Source organism: Salvelinus sp. IW2-2015, unplaced genomic scaffold (genome assembly GCF_002910315.2).
Source record: "Salvelinus sp. IW2-2015 unplaced genomic scaffold, ASM291031v2 Un_scaffold1334, whole genome shotgun sequence".
Classification (NCBI taxonomy): Eukaryota; Metazoa; Chordata; class Actinopteri; order Salmoniformes; family Salmonidae; genus Salvelinus; species Salvelinus sp. IW2-2015.
In genome coordinates this window covers 288159-306579 of record NW_019942847.1, presented here as the reverse complement: position 1 = coordinate 306579, position 18421 = coordinate 288159, and positions in this window count along the sequence as shown.

Genomic DNA, 18421 nt, shown 5'->3' with positions numbered 1-18421 from the left:
GCAACACCCCACACAGTCACGCGACCACTAGAGCCACATATGTCCGCGTCCAGAAGATTACACAGCCTTAAGGGAGCAAACACAGTCTACGGACACTGAGGCCACGATATGTCCCTTGCCAGAAGAGTTACACAGCCTTAGGGAGCAACACCAGTCTACGGACACTGAGGCCACGATATGTCGCTGAAGAGTTACACAGCCTTAAGGGAGCACACGTCATACTGGGACACTGAAATGGCACGTATATGTCCGCGTGCAGAGAGTTCAGCCATGTCTCTAAAGGAGCAACAAACAGTCTACGGACACTGAGGCCACGATATGTCCGCGTCCAGAGAGTTATCCAGCTCTCAAGGTGCCAGCAAATGCCCCACAGATCCTATGGAGTTTTCCGGACACTACGACAGGCACATAGTAGTCCGCATCCAGAGAGTTCACGACAGCCTTAAAGGACAAACACAGTTTACGTACACTACACGTGGTGCCGACGATATGTCCGCGTCCAAGAGTTACACAGCCCTTAAGGGAGCAACAAACAGTCTACGGACACTGAGGCCCGATATGTCCGCTGCAGAGATATACACCAGCCTTAAGGGAGCAACACAGTCTACGAGCACATGAGGCCACGATATGTCGCTTCCAGAGAGTTACACAGCCTTAAGGGAGCAACACAGTCTACGGAAACTGAGGCCACGATATGTCCGTCCAGAGAGTTACAGCCTAAGGGAGCAACACAGTCTACGGACACTGAGGCCACGATATGTCCGCCTCCTTAAAGAGACGTTACCACAGCCTTAACGGAGCACACTAGTCGAGGAACTGAGACAACGGTGGTCCGTTTCGCGTCGAGTTCCAAAAATTCAGCAAACAAAGCAAGACAGCAAACACAAACGGACCTCCTTCAGCTCGTTTACGTAGACTGTAGTACCGCTTCACACAACACCACGGAGACAGTAATTCATGCATTATTTCCTATGACATAAAGTTTAGTAACGTATTCATTCATGCACTGTATGTGTATCAGCTGGACATACGTACCACCTACAGTACAGCATCCCCAATGTATTCATCTCTAAGTCCCATTTTCACTCCACAGCTACCAGCCGGTCAGCTTATTTCTCTCAAATTTGTGCACAAATTTGTTTACATCCCTGTGAGTGAGCATTCCTCCCTTTGCCAAGATAATCCATCCACCTGACAAGTCTCCTGCTTGCGATATATGTTCAGGCAGATGTTCTAATATTTGAGTTACACAATTATTAATACACCCAATGCACTCCTCTTGCAGCTCACTCTGTCACATGCTACATGTACAACACTATTCTTAACCATGGAACTGTTTGTGTCAGTTTCCCAGCAGGACTTGATGGCACTAGATATCTGAGGAGTTAAAAATTCCATTAGGAAGTTGAAAGTTATAATTGCTCTAATATTGGACATGCAGCAACAGTCTCTGTATGGCCACTCGACAGTAATTCAAAGATGGCTGGCTCACTATTAGCCCACTCAGAACAAAGTCAACAAGGAACAGGAGAGAACACCAGAGCTGTTAGCTAAGTCGAAGATAGTATATCCACCATATGTCTCTCAGTGGTTTATATGACAGGTCCCATACATCACCAAACTCTGTGTGAATGTCAATGGATATTTCACAGAGGGAGACATCCAAATGGCACCCTATTCCCTCTACTTTAGTCAGGGCCCATAGTGTACTAAATAGAAGAATTGGGTGCCATTTGGGACATAACTGTAGTCTGAGGCCTTGTGTCAGGATACGAACAGTCTATTAAATCTAGTACTGGGACACAATGGGAGAGCACACGTATGCATCCCAAAAGTCCCCTATACCCCTACATAGTGCACTACATTTGACCAGAGCCAAGTACTACAGTAAATAGGTTTAATTTGGACGCACAGCAGAGTAGCACAATAAGCACATGCAGCACAGCACTGAGCCAAGCGCCATCATGGATGAAGTGTACTTAAGATAGAGTTGCTCTCGTGTAAATCAGTGAAACGTGAGAAAATGGAATGGAGAAAATCTATCTACGGTTAAGCCTGCCACAGTATAACATATCATAGCTGAGCTGGGACACTAGGCCTATTGTCTGTAAGATTCCTATTCTAAGGGCATTACTGTAGACAAAGTTATACTATACTCATGTGATGCAATAAGAATTGCCTGACACTAAGTGGTGTACCAAATAGCACCCTATTCCTACATAGTGCACTACTTTTTTAAACACTCTTATTGGTGAAGAACACAAATTATACAGTTAATATTTAGTGCAAAAGTAATGCTTTAAATAGGAACAGGTCCTATATCTGAGAACCATCCTAGTATGGACAAACAGGATTAGAAGAGACAGACAGTCTTTGCCGAAACCTTTCCTCACCATAAATGATGTAACACAGCATGGGAGTAGTGCCGTTTCTCATATTGTAATTACAATTTGATTTCAGACTTTCTCATTTAATTAACAGCATTACAACATGACAGTTGAGTTCTGTACGTCCTTACTCCCCCTCTCTGTCAATGCTCACCAGCCCATTGGCAGTATGTGCCCACTCTGTAGGCGAGTAAGGGTCCTAGATTCCCTCAATTGTTGTTATTGGTAACAACAGCATTGGGAGTGAGTGCACAAGCTTTCTCATTGTAATGTGTAACACAGCACATGGTTTGCCAGGGAGTAGTGCCGTTTCCTCATTGTGACTTGTAACCAAGCATTGGCGTAGTCCCTTTCCGCATTGGAATGTACACGCATGTTGGAGTAGTGCCTGTCTTTCCTCCATTGAATGTAAACAGCATGGAGTAGTGCCTTCCTCATTGTAATTACAGCATTGGAGTAGTGCGTTTCCTCATTGTATTAACCAGCATTGATAGTGCCGTTCCTTACATTTTGTTTGCTATTATTAAGCATTGGGAGTTTCCTTTCCTCATTGTAATATAACAGCGGAGTTATTGTGGGTCTTCCGTTCCTCATTGTATGAACACAGCATTTTTTATGTAACAGAGTAGTGCCGTTTCCTCATTGTAATGTAAACAGCATTGGGAGTAGTGCCGTTTCCTCATTGTGATGTACAGCATTGGGATTAGTGCCGTTCCTTATGTGAGTAACAGGCATTGGGTAGTGCGTTTCACTCATTGTAATGTTTATCATTGGTAGTGTTTCTTTTCTTTATGGTGCTATCACCTTCCTCTATGATCTTAGCCTCTATTTTTAATTATCTATCCTCCAGGAGTATTGCTCGTTTCCTCTATTAACAGTCTAATTGGAGTAGTGCCCGATCTTTTTTCGTGTTAAATCAGCTTGTAGTCTTTTTCCTCATTATATATACTATCTTTTGAGTCAGGACCGTTCTCTCCTATTCTTATTTTTTTAGTGTCTGCTCTTCTTTATCTGTCATGGCAGGGTTAGTGCCGTTTTTCATATCTCTTAGTAGCTCCCGTTATCCTCATTTATTAGTTCTGTTGTATTTGAGACTGCAAGCTTAGTTAGTCTTTAGTCCGTTGTCTTCTATCTTATTTTTGGCCAATGTAATATCTGAGTTCTTTATACTTGGGCAGAGTAGTAAGCTGCCGTTCCTCATTTGTGATGTAACAGCAGTAGACAGGAGGGTACAGAGTTTATGTGCCTGTTTCCTCTCATCTTCCCAAAATGTGTCGCCTAACACAGCAATATCCCATGAGCGCTAGTAGTGCCGTTTCCTCATAGGTAATGCAACTACATCGCATGACACATACGTACCATGTTCTTTTCATCCTCACTTGTCTACGAATGTAACAGCCATCGCGCAAGTACCACTGAGTCGCTTCGATTTCGCTCCACTTTGTTGAGTTCAACCCTAACCCCTCCGAAATCACCACTAACGCGCTAACTCAGTAGTCCGTCTTCCTCATATGTTTATTTTCATCTAGACCACATTGTGAGCGCTGTGCGTTTCCCTTGTATTCATGTACACCACCGCATTGGGATATAGCGTTTCCTCATTGCTAATAGGAACACAACGCCATGTGGGAGTAGTCCGATGCTTCGATTTAAGCTAACACATCACAGCATTAGGAGTAGTGCCTGTGTCTCTCAATTGCCTAATGAACCCTTAGACCAGCTTGCATGGAGTTACCACATCCTGATTCGACCCTCTTCCTCATTCACGAATGCACTGTTAACAGTTCATATCTGCCGTAGCAGTGTCTCGCATTTCTTACATCCTGGATTGGTCATGTTCAACCCCTAACCTTGGAAGGTTACTCAACGACCGTTCCTCTACTCACTCCTAGAAATTCGATGTAACAAGCAGCCTGGGTCAATCTCGTCGAAGCATAACTGCTTATTCCTCCATTGTCAATCGTTAAGGCATTACACACATTGGGAGTAGTCCGTTTTCCTCTTGTAATGTAACACAGCATTGGTAGTCGCGTTCCTCATTGTGATGTAACAGCATTCGGTAGTGACCGTATTCCTTCATGCGTCATTGGTGAACAGTTCATGAATAGTGTACAAGTTAAGTCTTCTACTCACCCTGACTCCTTCCCGCATCAACAGACATTGATCCATCGCGACGAGGCAGGGTCCTCGAGGACTCCGTGACCTGATGACACGTTTGTTCCTATTCAAGACACACTCCTACGTCAATCCACGCAACCTGACGTCTTCCACGGCGACACTAACAAAGGCTTGTTAACTCTTCACGAACATTGTATAGACATATGAGCTCCAGCGAGGCTGCTGGGAGCAACACTCATTCAATAATGGTGGAATGAGTAATGTATTTCATGAAACTCATCGAAATTCATGTATTCGACACCCATTCCCATTACAGATATTCAACAGAGCCGTCACTCCTCGTCACGCAGCCTCATCGGTGAGCTCTAAAAATAATCGTCTCCGAGCAAGCTGTTCAGAAATGAGACAAGATAGAGAGAGAATAGTTTAATCAGACATAGCCTGCTACTTTGCTCAAAGAAGGCATGGCGAACGTCCCCAATGAAAAGCCTACCTGTACACCATCGAACCGTAATTCAGATGTTAACAGTATTTCTCTTTTAATATCGTCTCCATTAGTGTGATCAATTATAGCTTCTCTTTGTTAGTGACAGCGCGCCCTGTCGAGCACATCGAATGAAATAGGTCCTACTCGCCAGTACCACCTTCATCAACAACACAACCACCATGCATCTTATACAGTGGATCAACACAAAGGCTACTTTATATACTTAACGAGTAACGCAACTTCTCACTATGGGCGTGGTTAAATGCCTCAAGATCTCGACACGACAAATACACAGAGAGCAGAAGCGATCGAGAGAAAAAGAAGAACAGACACAGCTAGAACAGCATCTCCCATATATCCATGACGCTGACTACATTTGGTGCAAAACACACGAAACACCAAAGCGCTGTGAACATCACCCCCAGCAGCATGATATATAGAGAAACCTCGCTCTGCTTCACAAGAACAATAACGGCAGACACCACGGACAAGACCACATCACCATTGTTAAATAAACCTTTTACTATTAATCTGACTTTACTCTCTATTATACCCTTCCCTCAGACTTAGTACATCTATTTGCACAACCTAACTTGACATATCACGTGGTTATAGTATATACCAACACACATATCTCCATTTGAACTAGTTCATTTCACTTCTTTTGACAAGTTCTCGTACAGTGATCTTGCATCTACCAGTTTTGACATATTGACAAACAGCTCTATTTCACTTCGTTGCACAGTACTGATTTCCATGCACTTATATAGCCCTTAATAAATTGACAGACAAGCACCATCAGGACACATCATCACAGATTACGTACACGAGAAGTAACATGTTCAGCAAATCTAGAGCAGAATTGGAGCGGAAGAGCTCTAATCAAAGCGGTCTATAGAACAACAGGTTCTTCAGAAACCGTTTTATTCCTTTCCTACATGCGCTTAATTAGTCTGTCCTTGGAGCTCCAGTATCCATTCCTACTGAAGTCAGGTTATTGAACTCATTCACCTATGGTCTATTCAGGGTTCGTTTACGTTCTCAGCTCCTAGTATACTTTTGACCCCTAGAACTACGATATAATCATACTACACATGGGTGTTTACATACACACTAATGAAGCTCTGAACCCGGTATACCTCATTGCTTCAGTAGAGCCAAAATAGCGTACTATTCATTTCTCCCTGCTCTCATACCCACATCCATTACTATGACCACCTTATTATATGTACTCTCTAGTGTTCTGCGAAGGTGACGTTACCATGGTTGTGTCCCCAAGATCGTCACCCTATCCTACAGTAGTGCACTATCTTTGTACCAAAAGCACTCTGGTACGAGAATATAGGGTACGCAGTTTGGCATGCTTGCAAGGTGCCTTACACTAACACCCGAAATCGACACAGATATCACCCTGTGTCTAGCAGATCGTCCCTTCTTCACAGATAGATCTATCTTTATACCACCAGTCAGCCATTTATGCTCATGAAATGATGATACACAACATAGTTCATACCTCAGAAGACCAACACAATTAGGAGAACATGTGCGGAAATGCAATTTCACGCTCAAATACCATGGATTCCTTTAACCTATTACGGTAAAATCGCTACTTCTAATTGCATGGACGGTTGAGTTTGTGTTTTAAGTGCAAGAAAATGTATGCCAGACAATTTCTTTAGTGCCTGAAACTCTTTCTACTCATGCCCCCACCGTGCCCCGGGGACTAATATCGCTTTGGTCACAACACTCTCCTGCACTGTATTTATATATACACTAAAATATGCACCATAACTACCTGATCTCTACGATTTTATACCTGATAACCGCCTATACTATTCCAACTATAATTAATATAGTCATGCATATACTTATCTCGATTGCTAGTGCTGCCAACTGGCTGGCATCACAACAAAGCCAGCAACAGTACTAGACCTACATGTGGTCCTTCTGCCAACAGCGGGTTGGAAGCGGTCGACAATACCGCTTACAGACCATAAGTCAGGATATCATGCGTTTAAAATGTAGCTTTTAGTACTGCAGCAGTGCATATGAATGGAACATCCGTCCTTAAGTTCATCAACCCAAATTCTCTCACTGCGCCGCTTCTGTCCAACATTTAGCTATCTTCAAACTGCACAACCACGCTGGCAGCATGTCCAAGTGAACCTCGCCCATTGGTTGTGTCAAACAACATAAAACCAGCTGCACCATTTCCAAATACAACTGGTGAAAAGGATTACAACAGAACTCTCCAATTTAACACAGACCCAGTGAGACTCATTACTCTAGGTCAAGCCCCCACCTGTTCCCACACCCCCCCCCCAGGCCCCGGGCTAGGATGCTATCTACCCTGTGTGCCCTCCAACCATGCCCCACCTAGAGATCAAACCAGTAACGAGCCTCCAATGACTTCTATTACTAGTCCAGGCTCAATACTCTGTTCGCCCTCCCATCGGACCGGACTCATTACCATCTACCCTTATGGCCTTCCACAGCCAACTCTGACGAGGGTCCAGAATCACGAAGAGTTCCAAGGCCCGAAATACCATCTACGAGGGTAACTTTATGACTTGCTATCCCCCGCCCCAGGGACAGGACCTGCATTGCCCATCTAAGCGCCTATTGGCTTCTCCTAAAGGCTCACACTGAGATTATACACGAAAGATACCACGCCGTTGGCCATGGATTCGGGGTCCTGTGTCACGTCGTGCTCACTTACACAGTCGTAACTATATTTATCAACAACTATCACGCAACCACGCCTGGCCTACTTTCATTGTCTGGACACACTCCACCCTGACAATACCGTCCACGATAAACTCTTAGATCTGCGTGCGATGATCTGGTCACTCCGATTCCCACGAGCCTCAGACAAACACCTGACCATAGTTTTTTCACCTTGGCACACATTTCCGCATACATACTGTGACGAGATCATTCTCAAGCTGGCATATATCAGCCGTGGGCACGCACAAGTCGCCCCTGTTACCCACTAAGGCTTCAAGCTAAATATGGCTTTTGCTGAAACCCAGCCACTCGAACTAAGCTACGATCTGATGTCCTAGACACAGAGACGCCACCAGCCCCGGCAGACCCATCCCGGTCCCATGACCTAGGGTGACGCGTTATGGTCCTGCAAACCAGATCGTGGTCACATGACCCGAACGCTACGGCTTAGGACCCCTTGTAACCAGCAGTGTGCGACACTGAAAGCTAGGGCTATGGTGAACCCAATGGTTAATCATCCATAGGAAGCATATGCGTGTACGCGGTCCAACCAGGCGAGTTGCTGCGACTCATGACACCTAGACCGGATTTAGGTTAACCAGGATAGTCGCGCGAAGCTGAGAGGGTTTATTTGAGCTTTCACAACACAGCCGATTGGTTCATCGACAGCCATAGGTACCTCATTAATGAGCGTGATTGTCGAGCAACCTAGTGGAGTTGGACCACATGAAGACTAAGCGTCTCAAATACGTAGCATGTAGTCAGTCACAAGCCTGTGTTGCGAACCCACTATACCACAGCTATAGGTCTGTCTCCTCAAGGGTCCTGGTTGTATTCCAGCGATCGGTGACCTTAAAAGCCTAGTTTGTTCGAAGTTTAGCGTCTACTACCACTGATCATGGACCTCGATGGAACCATCCTATGTCATTGCCTAGTGCTCCGATATAGTGGCCTGTGACGCAGTTCAACATCCTAACATCCTTTGCTCCATGACCACATCCTGGTTCTGAACGCCGTCTTATCCCTCGAACGTTCAGATACGACCTCCTGGTGTTCTCTGAAACACTGTGAACCCTAGCTTCATTTGTACCAGTCCTAGGCTGTCAGTGCCACATGAAACCAATCTTAGGGTGTCCTATCGAGTCCCATCCTAGTGTTTCTTTGACACACCAACGCGTTCAGTTAGCTGGATCCAGAACGATAGGCTTCTACTTGGTTCAACCAGGCTTTCAGTGAGCCCAATGAAGCTAAATAGCCCTGCTGTTTACTCATTGACGATTTTTCCGAAAATCCGGATGATGCATTACACCAACGGCATGCATGACAAGCTAGGTCTAGGTTGAACCAGGAGTGGTCATGAGAGGCTAGGGTTATGGTTGAACCAGGAATGTGGATCTCGTGAACAGCTAGGGTTGTTGAACCGAGTGATGCGGCATGACAGCATAGGATTATGTTTGATGCCAGGATGTGGACATGAAAGCTAGGGTATTATGTGTGAACCAGGATGTGGACATGAAGCTAGGGTTATGGTTGAACGCCGATGTGTCATGAAGCTTAGGGTTATGGTTGACCAGGATGTGGTCATGAAGCTAGGGTTATGGGGAACCAGGGATGTGGACATGAACGTAGGGTTATGGTTGCCAACCTGAGGATGTGTCATGAAGTAGGGTTAGGGTTGAACCAGGATTGTAGCATTGAACACTAGGGTAATGGCTTGAACCAGGTGATGTGGACATGAAGCCTAGGTTTATGGTTAACCAGATTGTGGTCAATGAAGCTAGGTTATGGCTTGAGACCAGAGTTCCAATTGTGTGGGCTAGAAGCTAGGGTTATGGTTGAAACCAGGTATGTGGACATGAAGCTAGGGTTAGGGTTGAATCCAGGATGGTCATGAAGCTAGGGTTTAGGTTGAACCAGGATGTGGTCGTAAGCTAGGTGTTAGGGGTGTTGAACCAGGATGTGGTCATGAAGCTAGGGTTGTGGATGGTTGAACCAGGGATGTGCGACATGAAGCTTGAGGGTTATGGTTAACCAGGATGTGGACATGAAGCTTAGGGTTTATGGTTGAACCAGGATGTGGACATGAAGCTAGGTTTAGGGTTGAACCAGGATGTGGACATGAAGCATTAGGGTTGGGTTGAACCAGGATGTGGCATGAAGCTAGGGTTATGGTTTGAACCAGGATGTGGACATGAAAGCTAGGTTATGGTTGAAACCAGGATGTGGACATGAAGCTAGGGTTATGGTTGAACCAGGATGTGGACATGAAGCTAGGGTTAGGTTTGAACCAGGATGTGGACATGAAGCTAGAGGCTATGGTTGATCCAGGATTGGACATGAAGCTAGGGTTATGGTTGAACCATGTATGTGGACATGAAGCTAGGGTAGGGTTGGATGGGTTGAACCAGGATGTAGGTCATGAAGGGTTAGGGTTGGATAGGTTGAACCAGGATGTGGACATGAAGCTAGGTTTATGGGTTGAACCAGGATGTGGACATGAAGCTAGGGTTATGGGTGAAACCAGGTGTGGACATGAAGCTAGGGATAGGTTGAACCAGGATGTGGTCATGAAGCTAGGTTAGAGTTGAACCAGGATGGCATGAAAGCTAGGTTATGGTGAACCAGATGTGCATGAAGCTAGGGTGTATATGACTTGAACCAGGATGTGGACATGAAGCTTTAGGGTAGGGTTGAACCAGGATTGGTCATGAAGCTATGGGTTATAGGTTGAACCAGGATGTGGTCATGAAGCTAGGTTATGGTTGAACCAGTTATGTGAGTCATGAAGCTGGTTATGGTTGAACCATGATTGTGGTCATGAAGCTTAGGGTTTATGGTTGAACCAGGATGTGGTCATTGAACTAGGGTTAGGGTTATAACCATGGATGTGGACATGAAGCTAGGGTTATGGGTTGAACCAATGATGTGTCATGAAGCTAGGGTAGGGTTGTGGATGAGGGTTGAACCAGGATTGGTCATTGAAGCTAGGTTATGGTTAACCATGCATGTGGTCATGATAGCTGTAGGGTTAAGGTTGTGGATGAGGGTTGAACCAGGATGTGGTCATGAAGCTAGAGTGTAGGTTTGTGGATGGGTGAACCAGGATGTGTCATGAAGCTGGTTAGGGTTGTGGAAGGGTTGAACCAGGATGTGGACATGAAGCTAGGGTTAGGTTGTGGTGGGGTTAACCAGGATGTGACATGAAGCTAGAGTGTAGGTGGTGGGGAGGTTGTTGAACCAGGATTGGTCATGAAGCTTAGAGTTAGGGTTGGTTTGGTTTAGGTTGAACCAGGTTGTCATGAACTAGGGTTAGGTTGAACCAGGATGTGTCATGAAGCGGTTTTGTAGGTGTGGATGAGGTTGAACCAGGATGTGGACATGAAGCTAGAGTTAGGGTTTGTGATAGGGTTAGGTTGAGACCAGATGTGCATGAAGCTAGGTGGTTAGGGTGTGGTGAGGGTTGAACCAGGATGTGTCATGAAGCTAGGGTGTATTAGGTTAAACCAGGATGTGGTCATGAAGCTAGGGTTAGGTTGTGGATTGAGGTTGAACCAGGATGTGGACATGAAGCTAGTTATGTGGATTAGGTTAGGTTGAACCAGGATGTGTGATCATTGAAGCTAGGGTTAGGGTTGTATGAGGGTTGAACCAGGATGTGGTCATGAAGCTAGGGTTGGTATAGGGGAACCATTTGGGAAGCAGACATACTGTACTCTGTCTACCGTCCTACATCTGACTGATAAAACCAAATGCCTTTGTTCAAAAGATCTAGTTGAAGTCTCAAATAGCAACCAATTCACTACACTTCCCTTATGGGCCCAGGTACAAGTAGCGACACTAGAGAGAGAATGGGGAGCCATTAGGGAAAACATACGTTATGTCTACAGTGGAGTGTCACAAAGCCTTTTGTTCAATAGATCTAGAAACAGCACTCAGAAGAGAGACTTTATGGACAAACTTTCCCCAACTCAAAACCTGGCACTTCAGAACACGGCTTGATTATAGAAAATGACTGGCCTTCCGGCTCCATTTACTAGAGTGGGCAAATTTCTGCTTTATGGCGAGGAGGGCGGTATTGTGGTCTACAGAATGACTAGAAGACTTTGGTAATCAGGACTTTGACCTTTACGTCATTTGGTTAAATGTGTCTACTCGCTTCTGTATGCGGTGAGAGCAATCTCATAAAATGGATGAATCATTGATCATGCGTGCGCGAGATCATGGGGTAGTGATATGTCTCTATCTTTTTGATATATCTGAATATTGCTGCGCCTCATATTGGGTTATTGTTCTGGGTGTGTGTTGTAAGTAGGTGATCCTTACAGGGGCAGGCCTGGTTTGACCTTATGTCGTCACTAGTTCTAATTTACACATACTTCTATAAAGGAGCCAAATCTCTCCCAAGTAATTGGATAGGCTCATATTGGGATACTGTTCACAATTTGGCAAGAGCTCAAGAATATAAGAGACGTTGTTATCACCACGGCTAAATAAGGCGATGGACGATGGATTTGTGGGGTTCTGTACGGTAGGACCTAGAAAGGGTTTTGAGAAAGCTGAGAAGAAGAAACCCGGGGCGGCTTTTATATGGTTAGATGTTGAAACCGAAGCGCATAATAGAGATAACAGTGGTCGTTGTAAACTCATATTGATTTTTACACATTTCTGCTTAAACATTGTGTGGTTGCGAAATAGTGAAGTATGATGGGAACAAACACGGCTAGCGGACGTAGAAGAAGTATTGTGTGGCGTCGCACCACATCTCTATGGCGACGGCCAGAACACAGCTAGACGAGTTAGATCTCAGTGCCACTTCCGGTTTATCTACACACAGGAGCTTGGAGGCGGAATTGGTTAGAAATTAATCGGCTACCGAGCGGTCCACTCTTTTAGGGGTTTAAATGTTTCCCTTTTCTTATAGAAGAGGGACCCAGGATATCGAAGACTTGTGACAGATTCCTTCTAATTAAATCGCCAACGCTTTCTCTGTTCATCTTTGTGCAGTGGAAAATTAATTTTTATGGGTAGAGTGTGTTCCTCCTCCTGGTGCGTGCTCATCCCCATACATGACTCAACATCCTGTTGTATTATGGAGTTGTATGAGAAGAGCAAGAGACGACAAAAGAGAGAAGTCATGTGTAATATCATAAGTAAGTTTCAAGTGCATAGTCAAAGCAATTTCTCCACTGAGAGACTTCCTGCTCAAGGAAGATTGAACATAAAGTATTTCTTTTCCTAGTGCTTACGCGCAGACACAAAATTCCACATTTGGATACCTCCCCAAGAACTACTGACTCTCGAAATTCACCAATCCGACAACACCTTCACTTGGGAACGAAAACGGCATAGTTTTAATATCGCTCTTCTACATTCTCGTAACGTCCTCTCCCCGTGTGTGGAATCACCCTGGAACACGCCTATTCACAGATAGAAGTGATGCCACGCTCCTTTCAACATCCACTATCCTACAATGACCCAGCTACAACCCCAACATGTCACCAACCAAACCAACCAACACACACACCAGCACGACCAATGATAGGCCCAACACACACAACCACAACTACCACACAGAGCCGCACACACTCATCATGCTACACAAGCACCCACCATTCAAGGCGAGCACACACATTCCGCTGACTAGCTACATGCCCAACCACTCCTTCAATACCAAAACAAGCATATCCACAGACACACCAAACGTAGTTGCGATAGCGGTTAGTTGGAATAGGTGTGCTGATTGGTTGCAATGCCCCATGTTCCAACATCTCTTTTACTCACTTGTTGAGCAACACAGGGGCTTGTCCTGTTGTGTCGTGATGTGTTGTGTTATGTGTTACTTATTCAGAATATAGTTGTCGTGTGTTGCTTGGTGCCACCAGGATACATGCACAGACATGTGTGTGAACTGATCAATGCACACACAGGTATGCAACCCAATACACGTACACGTGTGGACACAGTTGTGAATTAAATGTGTTTGTGTGTCGCGGGTGCGAAGCATGTCGTCTAGTGAGGATTTCTGTTTCTCTGCTGATTGTTGAGAACTTGTTCATAATGTGTTGCTAATGATTTTAATAGTCTAACTCTTTAATTTTTCTGGGCCCCAGGAAGAGTAGCTTCTGCCTTGGCAGGGACTAAAGGGGCTCCATAATMAACCCCAGGAAGAGTAGCTGCTGCCTTGGCAGGGACGAAAGGGGATCCATAATAAACCCCGGGAAGAGTAGCTGCTGCCTTSGCAGGGACTAAATGAGATCCATAATAAACCTCGGGAAGAGTAGCTGCTGCCTTGGCAGGGACTAAAGGGGATCCATAATAAACCCCGGGAAGAGTAGCTGCTGCCTTGGCAGGGACTAAAGGGGATCCATAATAAATAACAGTTTGGTGGGTTAGAAAACCCTTCTAGCTGCAGACCCAGTGTGCTGGTTAGGTTAGCACCAGGCCAGGCTTCATCAGTTAGGGGGGGAAACACAGTGTGCTGGTTAGGTTATCACCAGGCCAGGCTTCATCAGTTAGGGGGGGAAACACAGTGTGCTGGTTAGGTTAGCACCAGGCCAGGCTTCATCAGTTAGGGGGGAAACACAGTGTGCTGGTTAGGTTAGCACCAGGCCAGGCTTCATTGTTTGGTCATGTGATTCCCTGGCTGCATGATGGAAGCCACTGAGGGAACCAGGGTTTCTAATTAATAATGAATGGAGAGAAAGACAGCAGACGCATGTTGCATTAAACAACTCACCATCTCTGTATGGAGACATTAGGACATTTTTTATGTTTTCATAAAAACAGACACTGTTTAGTTTGTATTTTTTAAGTCACTTCGAGGGTGTGAACCTGCTAAAGTTACAACAATGTGATTTTTTAAAATCCTTATCTGTTGACACCAGTACTGTCCTGAAGCCTGACTAGTCATGACTAGTAACAGCTTCCACTCCACATGTGAATGCCTATGTGATGCAGAACAGAGTGGGACAGAAACACCTGCAGGATAATGATGTTGAAGAACAGACGGCTCTCTTCCTTTACAAGACTGTGTCTGCGTCACAATTGGCACACTGTTTCCTATATAGTGCACTGGTGGGCCAGAGCACTACATAGGGAACAGGGTGCCATTTGGGATGCACCCTATGAGACACAAATCCTGCCTCTACTACTATCCAACGGTGTGGTTGCAGGGCTAGGACAGAAGACAAGATACACTTTCATCCTGTATCCCTCCATTTATTCCCAGCCAGAKTAGGGCAGAGTGTTTGCTGAGAGCTGTGTGACTAACAGTGTGCTGGTGGTACACACTACTCAGCTCTCCTGTGCCAGGAATGCGGAGGAGTCGTCTCTCAGATCAGTGCACAGCACAAGCACGGCCACAATTCTTTATTTCATCCAGGGGAAGGGAAAATGATTGTGAAATATATCACTAATCTCTTGTTTTTTTCCATTGGAGTATAATATACAGTGCAAGTCAGGGCCTGGGAAACGGCTTTTCATCAATGGTCTAATCTTCTTCCAAAACTGTATTACCCAGTTTCTCTATTATCCTACAGGGTGGGATGGATAAACATTGTTGGTATTTATCCTACAGCAGGATGGATAAACATTGTTGGGTATTATCCTAACAGTGGGATGGATAAACATTGTTAGGTATTATCCTATCCAGGCGGATGGATAAACAGTGTTCGGTATATATCCTACAGTGGGATGGATAAACATTGTTGGTATTATCCTACATGGGATGGATAAACATTGTTGGTATATATCCTACAGTGGGATGGATAACATTGTTGGTATTATCCTACAGTGGGATGGATAAACATTGTGGTATTATCCTACAATGGGCATGGATAAACATTGATTGGTAATTATTCCTACAGCGGAATGGATAAACATTGTTGGTATTATCCTACAGCGGGATGGATAAACATTGTTGGTAATTATCCTACAGCGGAATGGATTAAACATTGTTGGTATTATCCTACAGTGGATGGATAAACATTGTTGGTATTATCCTACAGCGGGATGGATAAAATTGTTTGGTATTTATCCTACAGGGGATGGATAACATTGTTGGTAATTATCCTACAGCGGGATGGATAAACATTGTTGGGTATTATCCTACAGCGGGGATGGATAAACATTGTTGGTATTATCCTACAGCGGGATGGATTAAACATTGTTGGTATTACCTACAGGATGGATAAACATTGTTGGTATTATCCTACACGGGATGGATAAAACATTGTTGGTATTATCCTACAGTGGGATGGATAAACATTGTTGGTATTATCCTACAGTGGGATGGATAAACATTGTTGGTATTATCCTACAGGGGGATGGTAAACATTGTTTGGTATTATCCTACAGTGGGATGGATAACATTGTTTGGTATTATCTCACAGTGGGATGGATAAACATTGTTGGTATTATCCTACAGGGATGGATAAACATTGTTGGTATTTCCTACAGGGATGGATAAACATTGTTGGTATAATCCACAGTGGGATGGATAAACATTGTTGGTATTATCCTACAGGGATGGATAAACATTGTTGGTATTATCCTACAGTGGGATGGATAAACATTGTTGGTATATCCTACAGTGGGATGGATAACAATTGTTGGTATTATCCTACAGTGGGATGGATAAACATTGTTGGTATTATCCTACAGTGGGATGGATAAACATTGTTGGTATTATCCTACAGTGGATGGATAAACTTTGTGTATTATCCTACAGTGGGATGGATAAACATTGTTGGTATATATCCTACAGTGGATGGATAAACATTGTTGGTATTATCCTTACAGCGGGATGGATAAACATTTTGGTATTATCCTACAGGGGATGGTAAACATTGTTGGTATTATCCTACAGCGGGATGGATAAACATTGTTGGTATTTATCCTACAGTGGGATGGATAAACATTGTTGGTATTATCCTACAGTGGGATGGATAAACATTGTTGGTATTATCTACAGGGATGGATAAACATTGTTGGTATTATCCTACAGTGGGATGGATAAACATTGTTTGGTATTATTCCTACAGCGGGATGGATAAACATGGTTGGTATTTATCCTACAGTGGGATGGATAAACATTGTTGGTATTGATCCTACAGGGATGGATAAACATTGTTGGTATTATCCTACAGTGGGATGGATTAAAACATTGTTGGTATTATCCTACAGTGGGATGGATAAACATTGTTGGTATTATCCTACAGTGGGATGGATAAACATTGTTGGTATTATCCTACAGCGGGATGGATAAACATTGTTGGTATTATCTACAGTGGGATGGATAAACAATTGTTGGGTATTATCCTACAGTGGGATGGATAACATTGTTGGTATTTCTACAGCGGTGGAAAACATTGTTGGATTATCCTACAGGGGATGGATAAACATTGTTGGTATTATCCTACAGCGGGATGGATAACATTGTTTGGTATTATCCTACAGTGGGATTGATAAACATTGTGTTGTATTATCCTACAGTGGGATGGGATAACATTGTTGGTATTATCCTACAGTGGGATGGAAAACATTGTTGGTATTATCCTACAGCGGGGATGGATAAACATTGTTGGTAATATCCTACAGCGGGATTGTCTTTCTGTCCATCCTGGTAGTTTCATGAAGAATACTTCAAAGTCAAGTCTTGATTGGCTGGACCGACCTCGCTCATGTACTGTAGTTCCTCATACAACCGCTGTGTCTCCACCGAGAGAGGACGGTCTAGTCAATTAAGGCTTGCAGACTAGAGACTACGGTCACGTAGAAACAGCTGAAGACAGCAGCATCACAGCAACATTTGTTTACGGCAGCAGCAGGAAACCGAGGGGCTAATATGAAGCAGAACGTTGTAATGTTCACAGATTCATTTCTGAGGTTGCATCACAAATGGCACCCTATTCCCATATTAGGGCACTACTTTTGACCAGATCCTTATGGGCACTGATCAAAAGTAGTGCACTGTATAGGGTACATGGTGTCATCTGGGATGCAATGGAGTCATACGCCTCATAGAAAAGATTATTCAAATGTCTCTGTCAGCCAGAAAGCTCTCCAGGGAGATAATGATAGCCATGTGTGACAGGCCCTCTGTCCCTGGCAGCACAGCACCTCGTAACGTCTGGTAATATATCGAGAGCCCAACAATAATGACAGCCTCCACACCACAGTCAGAAATACTTTCCCCTTAAAAAGATGCAGTGGTCAAGTGGTAAATCCAGTGCTTTTGGCAACGTACTCATGAGATAATGTCTTGTGAAGTATGAAGTCAGCACAGACAGCCTGTATCAGCCTGGAACGGATCGTTTACGTCCCAAATGCGTCCCTATTCCTTATGTAGTGCACTTCATAGATAATAGGGTAATTTGGGATACAAACATTGTGTCGGCTCCCATGGGCAGCAGAGCCTTCTGGGTAATTTGACTATGGTATGGTATTGGTGGTGTGGTGTGGTTGGGTAGGGGATTAGAAGACACTAAATAAATACAGGCCATCATATCATATGTTCACTCTGACAACGAACGAACCCCCAATGATTTCCACAAAATGCCAACATCTTGTTCCGCTAAAACAAAATTGTTTCCACCTTTTGATAGTCCACCTTTCGATGGTCCACAAAATCTCTTATCCAAAAAACTGTGACTTCAAGATCTCCACAAGCACAAGCTCAACCTCAAGGTTTATATCAATAGAT